Here is a 24,441-nt window from a genome sequence, read left to right as displayed (position 1 = left end):
TATGATCGAGGTAAAATGCCAAAGATCCAAACCAAACTAAACGAAAACCGATGATATCAGGACACTGCTAGACTCAGACCTCAAGAGAAATTCTGCAAGTGGGCTCTCCCAAATATCACGTGATAAAAACAAGATGGCCAAAAACCCGCTTAGAACATTTCCAATGTGAAAGCACACTTTTTTGTTTCATCCTTTGTTCGAACCTACATCCTTCGTTTGAAACAGCCACTTTCCCAGATGAACAGTTGCAAGAGCAAACTTCTGGTCCCTGCTGGTGAGCCGCGGAATTCGAAACTATCGAACCATTTGCATATTTGGCTTTACTCTCTTTTATCTCGATTTGCTGCTGGCTTTGCGATTATGATGCTTTGAGCTGCTGCACAAGCGCTGCCATGCCATAACATGGGGTATGTATCTTATACCTTGAGTCAACTTTTTTCTGACCAGTGAGGGGCTCGAGTTGGGGGGTTGATGTACAGGCGGCAACACACGGCAGATACTGCGCGCAACGAACTGTGCAGAGTTATTTTAGGATGTGTCTGTGAAATCTCCCCATAATTTGCATCCCCCTTTTTTGAAACCTTAATTAAAAAAAAAAAGTACGCAAACTGCATAAGTAACTGCATAAGTAAGTGCGCAAATTGCATAAGCTCATAGTGGGGGCACGCCACCGCTATGAGTAAAGTCACAGAGATGCCTATTCTGCTGCAGGCTTTCCTGCTCTTTACGTCCCCCTGGGAATTCAGCAATGTCCTTTCAGCCGACTCCAACCAAGCTTTACATTTCAGCGACCCCGACTGCTGGTTTCCTGATCACTGCACAACGGACAGCCACGGCACCTTCCATTCACCTGTTCCTGGCATCGACAGCTTCTTGGCCTGGCAACCGAGCTCTACTATCAGCGCGGGTGATCCGCCTTGCTTATATAATCTGCCGCCGCACAGAGGCCAGTTGGGGCACGCCACCGCTGCGAGCAAGGTCACAAAGATGCCTATTCTGCTCAGGTCAGTTATCTTCCGAACGCTAAATGCTTTTGGTGTAATGATCCTTTCTTACTTATGGTGCCGTGCCCCCTTGACACCCTTGACAGTTGGCGGAATCTGTTAGGACCGATGCTTTGCTCTTTCTGTGTCAATGCACACCTGGTTTTGCTTTTACTTGCTTTGTCTGGTGACAGCGAGTTGACCTGGACTGCCAACCCTTGAATCCATATCAGAGGCCATTGCACGAATGGAGCTCTCACGAAACACCATGTTGTCTGAGCTTGCTTTGATACGTTCTGCCCAAACAAATATTGAATCCCTTGTCAGCCATCTTTACAGCCCTGCTGACATACTAGAAAAAAAGTCGAAGCTTCCCAATCTAAACACCAACCTCCCGCTAACACTGTCATTGAAAAGCTGACCGCCGATGTCAAGGTGCTTGCGGGGAAATGCGACGATTCCGAAAACCGCCTGCGCCGCAACAATCTGCTTTTTTTTTTTTCGGAATCCCCGACTCCAGTGACGAAACATGGGCGAAGTCGGAATCAGAACTTTACCTTTCTGCGCTGAGCACCTTGAAGTACCTATCCAGAGCTCAGATATTGAGCGAACTCATCGACTTGGCCGCTTTCGCGATGATAGAAAATGTCCCATTATTGTTAAACTATCCAGCTTTAAAACCAAGTAAAACATTCTTTTCATCAAATCTAAGTTAAACGAAACCAAATTTTTAATTCGGGAAGATTATTCAGCGCGTGTACGTACAGCTGGAGCAAAACTATACTCGTATGGCCTCGATAGTAACTTATCTTTTAAGATACGCTTTGATAAGTTGGTCATGGGAAAAAGCAGTACATCTACGATGCAGAATCAGATTCTGTCGGCGAGTTGAAAACATAGAGTTCACTGAATAGTTCAAGGCCTCCTCAATTTTGATCATATCAGCTGGTACAATACCGCATCCACACAGCTCCGCACCACGAAATATCAGCTGTTCTAACAAAAATCCGTAGCTACTTACCCAAAAGAGAACGCGTCGAAGCCACCCTAGAAAATAACCTCACTGATAATGCTGTTTTTACGGAAACATGGCTAACCCCTGATATCTCGTCCGAAGAGCTGCTGAATAACGTGTCATTCACAATACACAGGCGTGACAGAGTGGGACGCAAAGGCAGTGGTATCCTAGTTTTCGTTAACCAAGCGCTGCCTTCATTTAATATTGATAGTAAAAGTCATCATAAAATTCTCAGCGTAAACATATCCCTTCCTGGAAGCTCTATCATACTCACCGCTTGCTATCGAGCACCTAATTGTGATCTTTCCTTCGTCAATGGACTGCACTCTGTACTTCTCGACTTAAGCAGCTGCTTTCCCAGCGCAAATTTCATACTTTGTTGCGATTTCGATTACCCAGACATATTTTGGGATAATTTAACTACCACTTGTCGTCAATCCAAAGAATTCATCGATCTTGCACTCTTGTTTAACCTTGTTAACATGCCAACTAGGATCAGCAACACGCTTGACCTGGTTTTTGTTTCGAATCCAGAAATGACCTACTCAATGTCTTCTACAAATGGTCTCAGAGATCACAATCTAAAGTTATTCAATGTAGCTGTGCCGAAACCGCTTCGCTGCCCTTCCACTAAAGTCATCAGTGATTATAAGAGGGCAAATTTCCCTCTTATTGACAAGGGTGGAAAGTTGGGCGAGTCGGTACTGATCCATGAGAAAAGGAGCGCGAAAACAAGACGACGGACGAAGACAGAACACACAGCACGCGCGCTAACTTCCGACTAAAGGAAAAACACAAAACCGTGTCGACCGGGACCAGAGCCTAACGACCGAGCGCATGCGCCAAGGCTGGGAAGCGGAAAAAAATTCTAAGGAAAAAATTCAAAGGAAAAAAAGCATAAGAAGATAAAAGTTATTGACAGCAGGGGACAGCGAAGAACGCACCGCTTGACGCACCTCTTCTTGTTGTCACAGATAAAGGCCCCAGCATCTAGCTGATCTGCATCTGCGCACGGCTCCACGCGGCTGCGCCCGGAATCGTGATATCAGCCTTCGCTGACGTCACGGCACTGCAACACCACCAGGGGCTTGGCCTACAAATACGGGACGCTCTCACGGACAGGGCCACTTGGCAGCAGGGGACAGCGAAGAACGCACCGCTTGACGCACCTCTTCTTGTTGTCACAGATAAAGGCCCCAGCATCTAGCTGATCTGCATCTGCGCACGGCTCCACGCGGCTGCGCCCGGAATCGTGATATCAGCCTTCGCTGACGTCACGGCACTGCAACACCACCAGGGGCTTGGCCTACAAATACGGGACGCTCTCACGGACAGGGCCACTTGGCAGCAGGGGACAGCGAAGAACGCACCGCTTGACGCACCTCTTCTTGTTGTCACAGGTTGGAAACTGTGTTTTTCTTTTTTTTTTCTTCTTCTCAAAACTGCTGTCTCACTGCTGCCAATATTGATTGTTCTGTGTGTTTGTGCGTGAGAGCTTGATAAAATGAATAGCGAGCTACGCGATTTCAAAGAGCAGTTTGAGAGGGAAATGAAGAAATTCAAAAGACAGATTGAGCAGCAGCTGAAAACGGAGCTGCAAGAAGTGAAAAAGAGCCTTGAATTTTTAAATGAACAGTATGAGCAGACGAAAAACCAAAATGAGCTGCTAGAGAAGGAAAATAAAGCACTGAAGAAAGAAAACGATGCTTTGAAAAGTGAGTACCGAAATGCAAAGAAACAAATTGATGACCATGAGACCAGAATCCTCACAAGTGAACAGTACTCTCGAAACCGCAACTTGGAAATTAAAGGGATTAAGGAAGAAAAAGATGAGAATATTGTCACATTACTAGGTCACATTGGCACTGCTTTGAATGAGCCCGTGACTGCAAATGACATTGAAGTCTGCCACAGGGTTAAAACTCGAAATGAAAATGCAGTTCCTAACACAATCGTGCAATTCAAGCACCGATCAAAACGTGACTCAGTGCTCCAGAGGGCAAGAAAGGTTAGGCTTTCCACTACTGACATTGGGTGGTCAGATGAAAACCCCATATATGTAAATGAACATCTTTGCCCGGTGCTGAAGAAGCTAATGTTTAAAGCTGTCGAAAAAAAGAAAGCCTGTGGTTGGAAATTTGTGTGGGTAAGGGACGGAAAGATTTTCGCCCGCCAAGAAGAAGCGTCGACAGTAATCCACATCAGAAATGAGCAAGATGTTGAAAAGATAGTGTGACCGCATCAATATGCAGCCTAGACCGTTGCCGTCATCAGAAATGGCGATGGAACCTCATGAAGTAAATCACATTGCTGCCTCTGAGAACATAAATGGAATTAAGTGCTTTCACCTTAATATAAGATCAGTGCGCAATAAACAAGATTTTCTTAATATTCTACTAGAAAAATTTAATTTCGATTTTGAGGTAATAATGCTTACAGAAACTTGGCTTCATTCAGAGTGTGATAATATCACTGATGACAGGTACAATACATTTTGTCTGAATCGAACTCGGAAAGGTGGTGGCGGTCTGTTGTTGCACGTAAAAAAATGTATCGAGTGTGATGTGCTTGATCAGTTTTCTATTGTTTCCGATGATGTAGAGTGCCTTGCTGCAATAAGTCAAAGGTATCTTATAGTTGTCATGTATCGTCCTCCTAATGGAGTAGTTGACTCTTTTCTTCGTCACCTTGAAGACATCCTAAACTATGCAAGCAATAACAACCTCAACTTGTTTTTGGGTGGTGATTTCAATATTGATCTGATGACTAAATCCAACACTCAGCAGTGCTTACAAACCTTACTCCTATCACACTCCTGCCACAATGTGATCAAAGACGCTACACGTATAACAACAACGTCGTGTACCTTATTGGATGTCTTTGTCACAAACATCCCTGAACACGAAGTTTTTGGTGGCGTTATCACGTCCGGCATAAGTGACCACTTGCCTATTTTCTTACTCGCTAAAAATGCGCTAAGGAAACATGCGGACGGAGCCAATGTAATTAAAGCATTTCAAGAAATTAATGAAAAAACTTTGAACACATTTCGCACAAACCTTTCTGCGGTAAACTGGGAACCAGTGTATAGCTCCTCGAGCGCCGATGGTGCTTATGAACTTTTTTTGAGATTATTTATTGATGCATACTCAAGTTCATTTCCAATGAAAACATGCAAAAAAAGAAGAAAAATTCGAAAACCTTGGATCAATAACGATTGTTTGAAATTAATAAGAAAAAAAGAAAAGCTATTTACTAGGTTCTTAAACACTCGCAATCTGAAAGACTGGGAAATTTTTAAAAGGCATAGAAACAAAACTAATGCTAAGCTGCGAAAGGCAAAACAGGTTTATTTATGTAACTACTTTGAAGTTGGTAGTGCCCCAAAAGCTGAACATATGTGGAAAAAAATTAATGTGCTGCTAAATAGAGTTCCCGTAAAGGAAAATATTAATGAAATCATATTAAACAATAAAGTCATTAAGGGAGCGATGCTAGCAGAGGAATTTAATACCTTTTTTCTAAACTTGGTCACCAGCACACATTCCTCGGAGGCAATAAATGGAATGATTAGAAACCCACAAAGTTTTTACATTGACCCTACAAGCGAGACTGAGGTCTGTGCTGTGTACCATTCACTGAAAAACAGCTTTGCTTGTGATATTGATAATATCCAGATCAAACCAGTAAAATATGCACTAGACCTCATTTTGTCGCCGCTCACATACTTGTACAATATTTGCCTCTCAACAGGCACTTTCCCCAGGAAGATGCAAATCGCTAAGGTAGTCCCTATATTTAAAAAAGGAGACAAAAATAATCTGACAAACTATCGGCCAATTTCCATCCTGCCAGTCTTCTCAAAAGGTCTAGAAAAACTCATCCACATACGAATTACCAAGTTTGCCACTAAACATAATTTAATTAATCCCACTCAGTTTGGCTTTAGAAAAGGAATGTCCACAGAATATGCTCTTTTGGCTCAAAAAGAAATAATTTTGAAAGCAATCGAAGAAAAATATGTAATTGCAGGTGTATATATAGACTTTTCGAAGGCATTCGATAGCATAAACCATGTTACTTTGTTAAAAAAACTGGAAGTATATGGAATACGTGGAATACCTCTCGACCTCTTAAAGTCTTACCTCGAAAACAGAATGCAGTGCGTTTCCATACAGGAAATTCTATCCTCTTGCCAGCCAATAAAAGCAGGTGTCCCCCAAGGCAGCATACTTGGTCCCCTATTATTTAACTTGTACACAAATGATATTACGTGCATTAGTAGCAACGCAGAATACGTAACATATGCAGACGACACGACAATATTTTTTCGCAGTCGTTCCTATCATTCTCTTCAATCCGAAATAAACAGCACTCTGGAAAAACTGACCACCTGGAGCGAAATAAACTCTTTACAGATTAATGCTAATAAAACAAAGGCCATTATTTTCACTACCAGACAAGCAGCCAGCGCTCCAGAGATGACGTTCACTTTAGGCGACGCAGATGTAGAAATCGTAGATTCTGTAAAATGTCTTGGTGTCCACTTTCACAAAAATATGTCCTGGGACACGCACATTGACCACGTTACCACACAGATAGCAAAAGCTGCTGGGGTCATAACTAAATATAAATCGTTCTTACCGACGGCCGTTAAATTACACATTTACAATTCACTTTTCCTTTCACATGTTAACTACTGTCTCTTAGTGTGGGGTAAAACAACACTTGGTAATTTAAATCGCATACATGTCCTACAGAAAAGAGCGATCCGCAGCATAGCAAATGTTCATTATCGTGAACATACATCCGAACTTTTCACTAAATTTGACATTCTTTCCATCCATCATATGTACTCATTCTACCTTGCAAAGCGATATAAGCATGACTCGCTTGAAATTCTCCGTACACTTGCTAACTTGACCCCTCAAACACGACACTACAATACACGCACTAATCTAATTTGGAAAATTCCTTACTCACGCTTAAGACTATCTGAACAAATGCTCCGTCATGCCCTACCGACCCTATTAAACCACCTTCATTGTCAAGGAATTAACATAAGCACCATTACCAACAATATGCTTAAGTCCTTTGTAACGCGACAGTGAGCGTGTATGAAATTGTTGTTGTATTTTAGAAATTCTCTTGTAGAATTGGTGTGCTACCGTGGCTGCATTCCTTGTACATACTGACCTTTATTTGTGGCTCTAAAATGAGTATATTATTTTTGTATTGCATATTACACATACTGACTTTTAAACTTTCTAATGTATAAAGATGTATGTTTCTTAATGTTCCACTGTATATGCCTCATAAATAGGGGGCCCGAAGCTCGTCAAGTGGAAACTTCCACTTTTTCTTCGAGCCCTCCTCGTCCTCCGCTAATCTTTTTGTGAGGAAGAAATAAAATTATTGATTGATTGATTGATTGAACCTAGGAATCTCAATTCATGTTTCGATAAGAATATAGAAGGCTAGCTGACACACAGATCGTGCAAAGTAGCTATCTGTGTAGCTTCAAAGATTTCTCTTGTCAATTTATCTCCGCTTCTGGCAACGACACAGCATTTATCAGGGCGACATGGTTTTGTGTTTTTGCTTTACTCGGAAGTTAGCGCTCGTGCTGTGTGTTCTTTCTTCGTCTGTCGTCTTGTTTTCATGCTCCTTTTCTCATGGTTCCCTCTTATAAACGCCGAACTGGACAACTTCTTCTACACTTTTCAAAAGCTCAATTCTTCAAGAACTGTCAACCAAAATTGGTTATTATTCAAGCAGAAACTTTTGACATTAATTGAAATCCATGTTCCAGTCATTTACGTTCGTGGGGATGCAGGTAAAGCATGGTTCAGTAGTACCCTAAAGAAGCTTTCACGTAAAAAAAAAAAAAAATGCCTTTTTCACATTGCTAAGCAATCCAACTCAGCCCTCAGGTGGGAAAAATATTTCACGCGTCTCAAAGACCATACAAGCCTACTGAAGCATTCCAAAAGGAAGTTCTTCCACAAGGATCTTCTGCACATAATGAACGAAAATCTCTAAAAGTTTTGGAATCTGCTTCCTCCGGTTAGTCATCATACGTACAACATAACACTTTCCAACTCGGATGGTTCACATGTGCCGCCAGACGAACGATCTGATGTAATGAACTCGTACTTTTCTTTAGTTTTTACCCATGAGCCAAAAGTAAATATTCCCAACTTTCCTGGTGCCAGTTTTTCAGAGATGCCACCCATTACAGTCACTGCGGAAGGTATCGAAAAGCTTATCGACAAGCTGAAATTATCAAGTAGCCCTGGTCCGGTAGCATTTCTGCCAAAGTACTTAAAGCAAACCGAAGTCCCAACCAGCTGTATAATGCAGATAATATTTGCCCAGTCCCTAGCTCAAAGCGCTTTTCCGACAGACTGGAAAATTAGCAAAGTAGTTCCATTATTTAAAAGTGGTAACCGGTCTGATCCATCAAATTATCGCCCAATATCCTTAACATGCATTGCCTGCAAACTAATGGAACATATTTATTCTCACGTTGCCCTACACCTTGATAACAACGCATTTTTCTTCGCTAATCAACACGGTTTCTGCTCTGGTCTTTCTTGTGAATTGAAGCTTTTTGAATTCACCACTGATCTTCATTTAAACGTTGATTCAATTTTCCAAACTGATGTTATATTCTTAAGTCTTTTCTAAGGCTTTTGATCGTGTTCCTCATTTTGCGACTCACCTGTAAAAGTTCTTCCTTCAGCCTAGACCCATTATTCTTATCTTGGATTAAATGCTTCCACACCAATCACTTTCAGTACACCGTCATGGGAGGGCATCCTTCAGCCTCAACCAAGGTTCTTTCTGGTGTTCCACAAGGCTCAGTCCTTGGCCCGCTTCTTTTTCTCATCTATATTAACGGCCTCCCCTGTGGAATTTCATTATCGATACGTCTCTTCGCAGATGACTGTGTCCTCTACCGCCGAATTTCATCTCAAACCGACCAGAGCATGCTTCAGGATGACTTAATTTTAATAGATGACTGACGGTTGATGCAGCTCAATATTTCAAAATGCAAGTTTATGAAAGTTTTGCACAAAAGCTCTAACATCACCCAGGTGTACTCTTTAAACTCAGTCACTATTTCACAAGTACAAAGGTATCATTACCTCGATGCCTTAATCTCAAGCAATTTAAACTTGCCAAAACATATCGTTAAACTGGTCACTGAGAGCTCTAAAACGCTAGGCTTTATTAGAAGAACATTCTCATTGTCCCCCTCTTCCGTCCGTAAACTGGCATATGAAACCTTCGTACGATCTAAACTAGAATACGCATGCGCAATTTGGTGTCCACATCAGACTTACCTCATCAATTCTTTAGAATCTGTGCAGAACCGTGCCGCTCGCTTTGTATCTTCAAAGTACAACTACAAAATGAGCACCATCAGTATAAAATCATCTCTAGGTCTTCCCTCATTGGTCTTTCGCCGCAAGATATCACGACTATGCTCCTTCCACAAGATATTCTATCATTACACGCATCTGAGCCAATCTCTTCTCCCACCAGCACGTTCAACTCGACATTTATTCAATAGCTTAAGTGTACAGCACCTGCATGGATCAACATCTGCTTTCAATAAATCATTTTTACCAATAGCAATACAGGAATGGAATGAACTGCCAGATCCTACTGTAATGGAAAGTGACCCTGTCAGATTCAAAGAGCGGTTACTGTCTGGCTTTGAACACTAAATTTTTCTAAATTTCTTTTCTCACCCTTAGTTTGATGTACTTGAGCAATTCATTTGTAATTCCCTTGCCCTACTCGACTGCATTTTTTTTGTAACTCCTTAAACTGGGTTCTCATTTCATTTTACTGATTGTATTCATTGCCCTCATTGCATGCTTATATATATCTGCTTTACTAGATTTCTTTTTTGTTGTTTCAACCTCCTTGGCTTTGGTTCATGTATTCTTCTAGGTCAACCCCCCCCCCCCCCCCCCCCCCTTTATGTAATACCCTGTAAAGGGTCCTTAAGGGTTCAAAAAATGATGATGATAAATATGATACAACATTACTTCAGTCAAGTTTTGTTTATTTCTGCTTCAAAAACCAGGTTTATGGTGTTCAGCATCTCAAAGCAACTCTGGCTACAAGGGTCACAGGGCTCCAGATAATTTCGGCCACCTGGGGCTCTTTAATGTGCACTGAAGTTGCGCAGTACATGGGTCTCTAGCAGTTCAACTTCTTCAAAATGCATCGAACCTGCATCTGGTCAGCAGTCGAGCACCATAACCACTGAGCCACTGTGGCAGCCAGAAAAAAAATTGAGAGCGACAACATTTAATAAGAACGGAAAACTGGGTGAGTTGTAGGGATTCATGTTTAACTAACAAGAATAAAAGCGCAATAACACGACACAAAGAAGGAGGAAACCGACAGGACAGGCGGTTTCCTCCTTCTTTGTGTCGTGTTATTGCGCTTTTATTCTTGTTAGCTATGAACCAACATGCCCCGGAGAGTGTTTTACTCATGTTTAACTGCGCAAAAAAACAAAGACCGAGAACAAGAAGGGACGACACGGGCGCAGACTACAACTGATTTTTTATTCAGGGAAAAGAAGCCTATATATGTACCTTCAGCCCGCGGTAAGACAGGCTAAAAACACGAAAACACAAACACTTTCACACACTATCTTGGAGCATGTAATGTGATGCCACTGTGATCACACACCCAAAAAGCAAACTCCGCATTGTCAGAGACACCATAAAAACAGCAAAGCCACGGGCACACTCGTATCAGGCTAACACTCCATACTGCCTGCTCGCGCTAAAAAAACTGCGCAAAAAGGGTATCTCCCTATCAATCAGGCCTACCGATGGTGATGCTACACAGTTATCGGATTCTTTCTTCATCAGGTAAGCTTCCACCAACTCCCTGCATACCTGATCCCTGTGCTTAAATAAGATGTTGGTTTTGTTCAACCGTGGATAACGATCTTTGCCACCTTTGCAGTGCTAGGCAAGATTAGAGGAAGCCGCCCCCTTCAACAACCTGCGATGCTCTGCCATCCGCTCGTTAATCCATCGTCCCGTCTGGCCCATCTACTTTGTCCCACACGAGAGGGGGACTTCATACACGGCTCCAGTGTTACACTCGGTGAACCCGGTTTGTTTTCTGTGCGCTATCGTATCGAGCACTCAGCTCCAGCACCATTGCTCTCAGGCTCGAGCTTTGTTCGCACAGCACTACAAATCCTCACAAGCTTATTCTTCGCTGTGAAAATCACGTCCACCCCGTATCTCGCCCCCACTTTCTTGAGCCGGGGTGAAATTCCATGGACATATGGAATTCCCACCACTTTGTCTCCGTCCACTGAGCCCGTTGTAGCATATTGCTGGTGCGGGCTGGGCACTAATGCTTTCTTTTTAATAACTTCTCTGTCCGTCCACTGTCCTCTTTTTTACTGAAATGAGCACTCCCCATCTTGACCAGGATCCTTTCAGAGATCTCAGCCACCACCTGCTAAGGATACCCTGCTTCCTTCAGCCTCTCTGCCTGCCCCAGGAAGCTAACCTCAACTCTGTGGGTACAGGATTTGCCAAGGGACGCTTTTAAGCAGGAAGTCGCGATACCAGCCTTGACAAGTTTGGAATGCCCCGAACTGAAGTTCAAGAGAGGTTTTTTCGTCGTAGGGTGATATTCCCAACACACTCTGTTCTCCAGGTAAATGGATCCTAAGGTCTAAAAACTGTAGGGTAGCTGAACTGGGTGGTTTGAAAGTGAATCGCAGGCCACCACCTGTACCTTTGAAGATTTTGACGACGTCCGGGACTGCCCTGGGAGAGTTCAGAATGATCAAAAAATCATCGACGTAACGGAAAACATTTAGCGCAAGATCAGCAAGAATTTCCGCCAGTTCCTGATTGATCCTGCTCAAGTAAATGTTGCTCAAAACGGGTGCCACACGGGAGCCGGTGCACACACCCGATTTCTGTACGTACACCTTTCCGCCCCACCAAACGAAGGTCGACTCTAGGTAAAACGATAGCATCGTGACAGGGTCACCTTTTCTTCCTTACGCAGGTGCGGCTCAACACAGAACTTCTCATGCGATTTTGGTTCTCATGCGATTTTGGTGATCGTGTATCACCAAGTATAATCACTTTTCCTGGTTGCAGCGAGGTCCCCCTCCTTGACGGCAGATGCGGTCACACCATGCTCCATAAGAACTCCGTGCACATGTCAGTGCTTGTACACCATTCACGGTACACATGAGGATGGCGAGATAGACTTCCGCTGTGCTCGCAGGTAACCCCCAGGTGGTCCTTAAAAAACCAGCCTTGATGCCACCATTCCGAAGACAGGATTTTACACATGCAGCATTCGTGCCCTTTGGACGGTTGCAGGGACCCGCAAATCGCTTGAAGTTCTGGCGGACACAATCCTTTCCTTGCATACCATGAAGACACACGAGCCTAGCACACACACACACACACAGCAACCAGCGAAGCCAAGAAAGCCGGGTCTTCAGGGTGAGGGTTAGGAAACGTAACTGAGCCCGTAGTACTAGAAAGAAATTCAACACGACTGCAAGGAGCTCGAGTTGGTGATACATATTTAAAACATAACAGTGCGGAAAACGGGGACTTCAAGCGTAGAAAACACAGGACAAGCACTGACTCTGTGGGGACCTGCCCTGCAGCCCCCTGTGTTTGCTTTCCCGCGAGGCACCGTGCAGCAGCAGCCTCACCTCGAGAAGGAACGCATTCCCTTGTCAGTTACATTAACTGGCAAGAGAGGGCGCCAGCGTCGCTGCGCGGGAGACTGCTGAAGCCCGCGCGCGGGAGAGGGGGCATGGGGGCTCTTCGGCTGGGATCGTCGGCGTTGCTCGTGGCTCCGCTCTTCGCCGGCAGAGCGAGGAAGCGACGGGGAGACCCGCTCCCGTATTCTCGTCCCGTCCAAGCCGCGGAGTATCCCCTGCCCTAGCGCGGGTGAATATTCGCTCGGAACCTTCCTGGTGAGTCGGACGACCTTGATTCCTTAGCGTACCTTGTTGCTAGCTGGCGTTAATTATTGTTGCTGTAGCAATAAATGCCTGTTTGTGTCAGCCAATGTGTCGTTCCTTTGTTCCCTCAGAGCAAGGCCCGCCGTGGTTGGCGTGCGTTCGGCAGCGTACGCGATCACGGGGTGGGGTCCGGGCGGCTTTGAACCGTGTCAGCCGCAATTGAGTGGCGAGAACGTACTTATCTCCTCAAGTCAACCCCACAACTCTCAACTAAAGTTTAATCACAGCAAACAGGCAAATATAAGCGAACAGGCAACAACCAAACAATAAAACCACAAGGCACGTGCACTATGTTGGGTCAAGATAGGCAACCTCACTGTCACGCAGAAGCAGGGATGGCTTGCTGATGCACAATCTTGATTTCTTTCTCATTTTGTAGGCTTCTACGATTTCCCTGGTCAATTGATCGGGGTGTAAGACACATAAAACGGGAATACCGTTCTGGGCCATTGTGGCGGAGAACACCTGGCAACATGAAGTTTCTGGCTATTTACAGAAGCATTTGGCAGCATTATCTGTTAATCATCCTTTTTTGATCCGTAACTCTGAGTGTGTCGTTAAATTTTTACAGCGGCAAAACCCAGGTTTGTGTACAGCCTTTAGCATAGATATGGTAGATTTGTTCTACTCTCTTCCGCACAAGGAACTGATGACTGCTGTTTTTAATTGTATTCCTTCGGACAATGATTAAGAACAATTTGTAAAAAGATGTGGCATTTCAGTAGCTGGGTTCCTTGAGCTGCTGTCTTTTTATGTCTTCTACCTTCATTGAATGGGAAGGTGCACTCTATACCCAAAGAGCGGGCGTGTGTATAGATTCTAGAGTGGCGCCTGCTCTTAGTGATATTTTTCTGTCATTCGTGGTTCGAGGTACTCAGAAAGGTTTGGGTGGGAAGACGTCACGCATTTTCAGATATGCAGATGATTTTTTGATTCTTATTGAATAATAATAATAATAATAATTGGTTTTGGGGGGAAAGGAAATGGCGCAGTATCTGTCTCATATATCGTTGGACACCTGAACTGCCGTCAAGGAAGGGATAAAGGAGGGAGTGAAAGAAGAAAGGAAGAAGAGGTGCGTAGTGGAAGGTTCCGGAATAATTTCGACCACCTGGGGATCTTTAACGTGCACTGACATCGCACAGCACACGGGCGCCTTAGCGCTTTTCCTCCATAAAAACGCAGATGCCGCGGTCAGGTTCAAACCCGGGAACTCCGGATCAGTAGTCAACGCCTTAACCACTGAGCCACCGCGGCGGGTATTCTTATTGAAAAAAAAACAAAAAACAGAATCCTTTGGAAACATGTCTGGTGTGTTAGAAGTATTGCAAGCTAATGCATGTGGTTTATGAATTCCCGTAATGAGGCGGACCTTCTAGCTTTTAAACGTTTCCGTAATGTTTTAAATAAAGAACTGAAAAAGTGCAGGGACGCCTACTACTTTCGTTACTTTTCTATGTGCTCAGGTCGAATGAGTGAATTATGGAGTAAAATGAATGCTCTTATGGGACGTGGGCAGGAAAAAGATTCCGTAGTAGAGATTATACATGACGGAAAAACGCTGAGAGGGGACGCAATGGTTAATGCTATTAACGAGTTCTTTGTTAACAGGAATGTGACTGCACGCCCTTCAGGAAACAACACAATGCAAAGTACAGCTAACACCAATACTTTTTTCTTAGAACCAACCGACATTCAAGAAGTTTGCTCTGTGTTTGCAAATTTGAAAAATTCGCGTAGCTGCGACGCTGACGATGTGCAAATTAGTCCAGTGAAATATGTCCTTGACGTTATAAGTCCCATACTAACCTACATATATAATCTTTGCCTTTCAACTGCAGTTTATCCAACAAAAATGCAAGTGGCTCGAGTGACTCCGCTATACAAAAAAAAGGGTGATAACCGAGATGTTTCGAACTACCGCCCCATATCAATATTGCCTGTGTTTTCTAAAGGTCTGGAAAAAATCCTATTTAAACAACTCTCACGTTTCTGCCACAAATATGATATAATCACAAAATCGCAGTATGGCTTCCAAAAACATCGGTCCACAGAACTGGCACTTCTTGATCAAAAAGAATACATTTTGCAAAACTTCGAGGATAAAAACTACGTTCTGGGGATTTTTGTTGACTTTACGCAGGCTTTTGACAACATTAATCACTCTATTCTTTTTGATAAATTACATCACTACGGTATCAGAGGACATGCACTTAATATGTTAATTAGTTATCTCTCTCACAGAAAACAATTTGTTCAAGTAAGCCATTTAATATCTAATCAGAAAGCAATAGTCGCAGGCGTGCCTCAAGGAAGTATTCTTGGTCCCTTACTCTTTAATTTATACATTAATGATATAGTATGTATATCATCTGACCTGAAGTTTGTTATATATGCAGACGACACTAGTATATTTGTGCCTTCATCCTCTTGTGCTGACGCGTTCGTTAAAGGAAACATAGCCTTAAAAAAGTTGGAAGCTTGGACAGACAGTAATCAACTGAATATTAATACAAAAAAAACAAAAGCAGTAATTTTTCACCCTAAGGGTAAGCAGCTATCTACCGATTACGATCTTCTGTTTAGAGGTACAAGGATTGAGGTCGTCGAAATAATAAAGGTATTGGGCGTTTTCTTTTCCAAGATGTTGCAATGGGATGACCACGTAAACCATATTTTGCAGAAATTATGTTCCATAACAGGTATACTCAGTCGAAATCGTTATGTCTTTCCAATGTCTGCAAAACTAGCCATTTATATATATTTCTTCTTACATGAACTATTCTCATTTAGTCTGGGGCACAACGACCGACAAAAACCTTAGTAGTCTTTTAAGGATGCAAAAAAAGGTTTTACGGATCATTAATAATTTGCCTAAGTTTTACTCAAGTAAATTTATCTTCAGAAATCTTAAGGTCATTCCAATAACTAAAATGTATCATTATAAACTCCTACGCGAATATAAACTCAGCATCAAGGAAAATCAAAGGCTGTTTTTGGACATATCGAACTTAGAATTAATAGGCAACGCGGCCTACAATACAAGGACAACAGACCGTTGGAAAGTGCCAAAATGCCGTACGAACTATGGGTTTCAGAGTCTTAGGAATAACCTGCCTCGATTACTAAATGAACATATTAAAGCGGGAACAGATATTTTAGGACTAAATTTCCGGAACCTGAAGGCGTTGTTTTATTAATTTGCATGTCCCTAATACACACCACACATTTCACAAACAAAACACCTTGTACAGATATTTAGCCACTGTTTCATTATGACTGCATGTCTTTATTTCCCGACCGTTCCATGAGCTTGTCGCCATACCTTTCATAAAAATGCCAAGTTATAATTTTGTTTGTCTCTGTATATTTCTGTATATTTTTTTCTGTACATTTGTTTCTGGATTGTGTTGCTTCGTTGCCGTCAATGCCAGGGGGGACCAAGATTTTTTTTTCAAGCCGTAAAGGAACGGCTTTTCTTCTTGGCCCCTTTCACAATGTGTACGTCATGTTGTGAAGAACAAATAAAAATGAATGAAAAAAAATGAATGAATGAATGGTTTGCAGTTCACCACTGAGGTTCCGGTTGATAACATGATAAAGTTTTTAGATTTGTGTTTGAGTACAGAGGAGGCACACATGTGTTGGAAGTACTCACCACGGGCCGAAAAACCGTTGCTGAATTATAAATCGCATCATTCAAAGGAAGTAAAAAGCGAAATTGTTGTTTCATCTTTGTCATTGGCATTGTCAAAATCCTGTCACCATGCTATGAAGCAAAGCATTGATGATCAGGCTAAGAGGCTTAGGGATGCAGGTTATCCAATGAACTCATCACTTTGGGTTGCAATAAAATAGTTAAAATGCTGAAAACCTCGGCTTTGCCGTCATCTTCACAGAATGAACAAAAACAGAAAAAGTTTGCAGTCCTTCCCTATGTACACCGCCTGTCACATGGTCTTAAAAATGTGGCCCATAGGTATGAAGTTGATATAGTTTTTTTGGCAACAAATAAGCTAAAAAAAATTTGTTCAATTATTGAAAGTAAGGCTCGCAATGCTAGGAAATCTGTAGCGTCTTGTGGCATTAAGCATGATAAGAAATTTTTACCATGCTCTGAGGGCGTAGTGTAGAAAATACCTCTGTCCTGTGGTCAAATTTACATTGGTCAAACAGGACAGTGTATTAACACACGACTGAGAGAACATTTACACTCATTAGATTCTAACCGCTCCATGAATTTAGTTGATCATTGCCGAGAGTGTCAATCATGTTTTCCTTCCTTGTACTATAGTGACATATTGTATAAACACCCCGATCAATTGACCAGGGAAATCATAGAAGCCTACAAAATGAGAAAGAAACCAAGATTGTGCATCAGCAAACCATCCCTGCTCCTGCGTGACAGTGAGGTTGCCTATCTTTACCCAACATAGTGCACGTGCCTTGTGGTTTTCTTGTTTGGTTGTTGCCTGTTCGCTTATATTTGCCTGTTTGCTGTGATTAAACTTTAGTTGAGAGTCAGCGCTTGTCCTGTGTTTTCTACCCTTGAAGTCCCCATTTTCCGCGCTGTTATTTAAAAAAAAATTAAAGATCCTCTATGTTCCCAGTGCCGATTTCGTCAGCAACCCTGTTTTCCACAGAGCTCTTTCTGTTTCTTTAACCCTTTTATGAACCGATAATTGCTGATTTGCCCCCTACTGCTGTCCAGATATTTGCTTGTCAATTTTCTAGTTCGCTTTCTCCATTTCGTGTCAGCATTCTTTATATACAGGTATCTGAAAACTTTCCTAGCCCACTGCTTTTCGTCCATCTTTCTCAATCGTTCCTTAAATGCTATCTTACTGCTAGCCTTTCTGCTCTCGAAAGACGTCCATCCCATATCACCCTGTACCCCCCGATTTGGTGTATTGCCATGTGCTCCCAAAGCTAGCCTCCCTACGACACGTCTAATTTCTAACCTTGCTTGAACATCTGGACCGCATTACCGAAAGTCAGGCTAGGAACCATCACCCCTTTCCATACCCCTCTTACCACTTCGTACCTATTGTAATTCCACAGTGCCCTATTTTTCATGACAGCTGCATTCCTACTAGCCTTATTCATTACATATTTTTCATGTTCTGTCAGATATGCAGCACCGTTATTTATCCACACCCCAGGATACCTGTACTCATCCGCTACCTCTAGCGTGAACTCCTATCAGGCTAACATTCCAAACAGGAGTGTGCCCGTTGGGTTGCTGTTTTTATAGTGTCTCTGACAATGCGGAGTTTGCTTTTTAGGTGTGTGATCACAGTGGCATCAAGTTACATGCGCCAAAATAGTGTGTGATAGTGTTTGTGTTTTCGTGCTTTTAGCCTGTCTTACCGCGGGCTGAAGGTACATATATAGGCTTCTTTTCCTTGAATAAAAAATCAGTTGATAGTCTGTGCCCGTGTCGTCCCTTCTTCGTTTTTTTTGCGCAGTTAAACATGAATCCCTACCAACTCGCCCACTTTTCCGTTCTTATTGACTACATTTCTTGTTCAGTGGGCTCTTTTCCGTGTGTAACATTTCACCTTCATAACTGAGCGGTGCTGACCGCCTTAATAGCTGTGTGCGCGTGCCGAGCAAGGACGGCTTCGTGGCATGCAAGACAGCAAGTTTGCCCTCCTGACATCCAGGTGTTAAGCGGATGGCTTCAACCGTCCCCTGGTCACTCCAAACGGTTCTGCCGTATCCTAGGTTGGAGTGGTACAAGCTATGCCTTAGTGTTCGCTGCGGCCTGGTGAAGGATGAACGACTAAGGCATCGGATTTGCGAGGACTGGTACAGGACAGCAGACCGTCTTACCGAGTTCCTGTGGAATACCATCTGCCCTACGCTGCGTGCCAGGAAAAAGGCTTCGGCGACCAGAGGGGAGGTTACTGTCCTAGGCCAAAGTGTGATTGAGGAGTGGCACCGACACACCCTAGAACTGGGATCAAATTTCTGCTTTGAACCTGCCATGACGCCGCTAGAGCTGTTGTCGCTCTCGCGTTCGGTTTCCAGGGTTGTCCCCGACGTAGACAAACCAAGATGCGTGAAGGAGTGTTCTGCAATTGTGATGGACCATAGAAGGGAGAAGACACCAAGGTGATTGGAAGGGTTTGTGAACTATTTGGTCGCTGAGGGCCTGAGGCCACTCCTCTCAGAAAAGGAAGGGTTCTTTGTCCTCGCTCCAGAAGGGATATTCGCCCAAAAAGCAGATGATGTGGAGAAAAGAACTTCAAGGAAGTAGCTGTGAAGCCCGTTGCCATCAAAAAGCAAGCCATGGTTTTGCTGCAAGGGATGAGCCTCCACGGATAGGCTGCTGCCGGCAACAATAGTAAAGGTACTGTTCTGGACTTGTTCTTCATGTCAAAAACCCACAAGCCGGACGTTCCGTTCAGGGCAATCATATATGAGCGCAACACATGGCAGCATGTTGTATCGGGATTTTTACAGCGACACTTCAGCTCACTCAAGCTTTCGGATCCTTGCTTGGTGAACAATTTTGCAAGTGTGGTTAAGTACCTGTCTAGGCTGGATAAGAAAAAATACTGTGCCTTCAGCATCGATACGGAGGATTTATTTTATACACTACCCCATGCTCAGCTCATGAAGAGAGTGAAAGACTGCATTGTAATAGACAATGATGAGTTGGTGTTTGTGGCGGGTTGCGGTGTTTCGATAGATAGTTTCCTGGAGCTGCTATCGTTTTACCTGGAGTTGACCTTTGTTTGATGGGGCGGAAAGGTGTACGTACAGAAATCGGGTGTGTGCACCGGCTCCCGTGTGGCACCCGTTTTGAGCGACATTTACTTGAGCAGGATGAATCGGGAACTGGCGGAAATTCTTGTTGATCTTGCGCTAAATGTTTTCCGTTACGTCGATGATTTTTTGATCATTCTGAAGTCGAACTCCCCCAGGGCAGTCCCGGACGTCGTCAAAATCTTCAAAGATACAGGTGGTGGCCGCCTGCGATTCACTTTCGAACCACCCAGCTCAGCTACCCTACAGTTTTTAGACCTTAGGATCCATTACCTGGAGAACAGTGTGTGTTGGGAATATCACCCTAGGACGAAAAAACCTCTCTTGAACTTCAGTTCGGGGCATTCCAAACTTGTCAAGGCTGGTATCGCGACTTCCTGCTTAAAAGCGTCCCTTGGCAAATCCTGTACCCACAGAGTTGAGGTTAGCTTCCTGGGGCAGGCAGAGAGGCTGAAGGAAGCAGGGTATCCTGAGCAGGTGGTGGCCGAGATCTCTGAAAGGATCCTGGTCAAGATGGTGAGTGCTTCTTTCAGTAAAAAAGAGGACAGTGGGCGGACACAGAAGTTATTAAAAAGAAAAAAAGAAAGCATTAGTGCCCAGCCCGCACCAGCAATATGCTACAACGGGCTCAGTGGAGGAGACAAAGTGGTGGGAATTCCATATGTCCATGGAATTTCACCCCGGCTCAAGAAAGTGGGTGCGAGATACGGGGCGGACGTGATTTTCACAGCGAAGAATAAGCTTGTGAGGATTTGTAGTGCTGTGCGAACAAAGCTCGAGCCTGAGAGCAATGGTGCTGGAGCTGAGTGCTCGATACGATAGCGCACAGAAAACAAACTGGGTTCACCGAGTGTAACACTGGAGCCGTGTGTGAAGTCCCCCTCTCGTGTGGGACAAAGTAGATGGGCCAGACGGGACGATGGATTAACGAGCGGATGGCAGAGCATCGCAGGTTGTTGAAGGGGGCGGCTTCCTCTAATCTTGCCTAGCACTGCAAAGGTGGCAAAGATCGTTATCCACGGTTGAACAAGACTGCAATTCAATTCAATTCACCTTTAATTTCAACATTTCGCAATGTTGACGGTCTTCCAGGCAAAAAGCTGTGGGGACAGCTTGACGAGGCCTGAAAGCCGACGGCAGGCAACAGTGACAGCAGTAAAAAAAAAAAAAAGTTATACATGTACTGTTATTTCGAAAAAGACACATTTTATCCTAAATTACAAATATAAGAGCAGAAGTAAGAGTAAAAAGACATCAAGGCGTTATACAAGGACTAGCGTATACATGCACACGAGATTACAACAAAGACAATCATTGCACTCAAGTTAGACATAAAGCTAACATTACTGTGTTTATAGGATGCAAGCACAGGTCACTCTAGAAATAGTGAACGCAAAACTTTGCGAGTTATTACAGGGTTAATAAAACTGGGCACATTGAGCTTATTAACATTGGCATTGTATAGCTTAATGACTGTAGAAGGTAATTTGTTCAGCGGTGTGGAATCACCCAGTTTTCAGGCGCGCGTTTTAGAAATATTGCAGCGTAGCGTTGCACCTGAAAGTGTCAATAAGAATTGTCTATACTTTTCATTACCAAAGTGAAACTGGTGGAGGAGACGGTAATTATAAAAGGAGTGAATATTGATTATATGATGCCGACAAAATAGCTCTGCTGAGGGATGTAAATATGATACATTGTTTAAGCAACGTATGGCTTTTTTTTCTAGACGAAGAAGTGTATTGACGTTCTTTTTAGTAGTCGTCCCCCATACTAGTGTACAGTAGTTAAGGTGTGAACGGAAGAGGGCGTGGTATACTTGTAATCTAATAGAAATCGGAAATATGTCACGCGTCCGAAATAAGGCACCTATGGCAGATGAGAGTTTTTTGGCTAGCTGTTCAACATGACTGCTCCATGTCATCTGACTGGAGAATATGACACCAAGTATTTTATGCTGTTTCACGACATCTATTTTATAAGGTCCTAGTTTTGGTTCATGACTAGAGGCCACACGTTTGTTTTTAGGTGCAAATAAAATTGCTTTCGTCTTTTTTTCATTCATTTTTAAGCTGTTTGTTTCGGACCATTTCAGTAGTCTTGACAAAGCACTATTCGCCATACTGAACAAATCGACTTCATTAGTGGAACTAAAGAACAAGCTTGAATCATCGGCATATAATACGGACACAGCATTATCATCAGTATAGATAAGATCATTTACGTAAAGATTAAATAAAAACGGCCCAAGAATATTGCCCTGTGGGACACCGGATAAAATCTGTTGGAAGGCAGAATAGTAACCATTAATGTCAACACATTGGGATCGGCTGGTTAGGTACGATTGCAAAAGAGTATTTGTTAACCCACGGGCACCGTAATGATCTAACTTATTAAGGAAGGTTATGTGACATATCGAATCAAATGCTTTACTGAAGTCTATATAGATTCCCAGGGTAAATCTATTAGCTTCAATGTTCGTAATGATAATTTCTTTTTGCAACAGAAGGGCAGACTCCGTTGACCTACCCTTACGGAAACCATGCTGGCATTCTGTTAAGATATTGTGCTTAGTAAAAAACTTGTCTAGTCGGGTGAGCATAATCTTCTCAAGGCCTTTTGAGAAGGTTGGAATTATCGATATAGGCCTGTAGTTGCTTATGTCGTTCCTGTTTCCTCCCTTGTATATAACAGAGACTTTTGCACGTTTCATGTCGTCAGGAAAAGTGCCAAATGATAGCGAAAGATTGAATATATGCACTAAGTATGAACATACAAGATCAAGAACATGTTTTATAGGTTTTATCTCAATGCTGTCAATGTCGAGGGCTTTACTATTCTTCAACATCTTACTTAAGGCCAACATCTTATTTAAGCACAGGTATCAGGTATGCAGGGAGTTGGTGGAAGCTTACCTGATGAAGAAAGAATCTGATAACTGTGTAGCATCACCATCGGTAGGCCTGATTGATAGGGAGATACCCTTTTTGCGCAGTTTTTTTAGTGCGAGCAGGCAGTATGGAGTGTTAGCCTGATAGGAGTGTGCCCGTGGGTTTGCTGTTTTTATGGTGTCTCTGACGATGTGGAGTTCGCTTTTTAGGTGTGTGATCACAGTGGCATCACGTTACATGCGCCAAGATAGTGTGCGATAGTATTTGTGTTTTCGTGTTTTTAGCCTGTCTTACCGCGGGCTGAAGGTACATATATAGGCTTCTTTTCCTTGAATAAAAAATCAGTTGATATTCTGCGCCCGTGTCGTCCCTTCTTGTTCTCGGTCTTCGTTTTTTTGCGCGGTTAAACATGAGACGATAACATCTGCCTATTTCTCTTTTCACACTGAATAGATAATAATCAATATCTGAAGTATTTTTTTCAGTCCACCTCTACAACAGGTGATCGCCTCTCGTATCAACATTGAGGAATGGCTGTGGCCATCTGGCATCATCCTTTATTGCCTCCATCGAAACGTGCCCACTCCAGTCGAGAATTCAGCCTGCGGTTTTGCACACACCACAGGACGAGACTGGGGCAACAAGCAGTGAAGTCCTACATTTTGCGGCACTCACACGTCTAGCTTTTGCAGAGCATGTATAAATTTCAAATGGACAAAATCAACTGACCAATAGAGAAAGGTATTAAGTTTCACATTTGCACAAGATGGCACCCAGAGGCTGCCCGAGCTACAGCAGTCATCATCATCAGAAATCCATGGATAATTCTGGCTGCTGGCGCTGTCCCGGCCAACGTTACTAGACTAGCTTCAGTTGTCAAACTCCGCGGCGCTGCGCGGAACCGCCACCGGCCCGCGCCTTCGTGGCGCTGCAGCCGCACCCAGTTTCACTTCTCAACTAACCGGTTAGAAGAACGGGCTGGACGAAGTACGCGGTGCAGCGTTGGCGTGTTTTGCGGGTGCTCGTTCACGGCGGATTTCAACAAGCATGCCATCTACGGAGATTTAGTCTTCGCCGCATGTGTTAACATCAGCAAACGATGCCGACGTGCTGCGTTCCGGGCTGCAAAAGCGGCTACCGGAACGATGTTAACAGTTCGGAGCGCCATTTTTTTCTGTGCCCCAAGCAATGAGACGCTTTGCTCGGCGTGGAACAGAGCGATTCCTCATGCCGACCGGGAACTCTGCAAAATCCAAGGTGTGTGATTTGCACTTCCATGAGCAGGATATCTTGAAGAGTTATGTGCATGTTATAAACGGACAGACAGTTGAGGTGCCACGAGGCAAGTGGACGCTTGCCGAGGGTGCGGTGCCGAAATTGTTCCCGAACCTTCCTTCGTACCTTTCGAAGCCGCCGGAAAAAAAACGAAAACGAAGGGAGCTAAACACTGCACAAGCAGGTCTCACGAGGTCACCTTCAAGTGGCGGTCAATGTGAAGACGCAGAAGAAATGCAAATCGTTTGTAGCTCAGGTTCCGGTCTGGAAGCTTTGAAGGAAGTCACTTTAAGTGATCTGGAAGGCGTTCGGTTACCGTCGTTGTGGCGGATGCTGAGTCTTGAGGACGCCAATGGCAAATATGTCGTGTTTTTCACTCTGAAAACACAACTAAGGCTCCCACAAATTGAAAAATGCGTCGCAGTGGGGACTGACAACAATGCCACG

The 24,441-nt window shown here is 43.6% G+C and overlaps 1 protein-coding gene across 2 annotated transcripts in view; it reads right to left on the bottom strand.

Annotated features, from left to right (window-relative positions):
- The window catches only part of gry (trafficking protein particle complex subunit 11 gry), a 374,318-nt gene that overhangs the window by 163,226 nt on the left and 186,651 nt on the right, over positions 1-24,441 (bottom strand). The window lies entirely within an intron of this gene.

This window comes from Amblyomma americanum, chromosome 2 (assembly GCF_052857255.1).
Source record: "Amblyomma americanum isolate KBUSLIRL-KWMA chromosome 2, ASM5285725v1, whole genome shotgun sequence".
NCBI lineage: Eukaryota > Metazoa > Arthropoda > Arachnida > Ixodida > Ixodidae > Amblyomma > Amblyomma americanum.
Note: the sequence above shows the minus strand (reverse complement) of the source record. Positions and strands in the feature narration are given on the sequence as shown.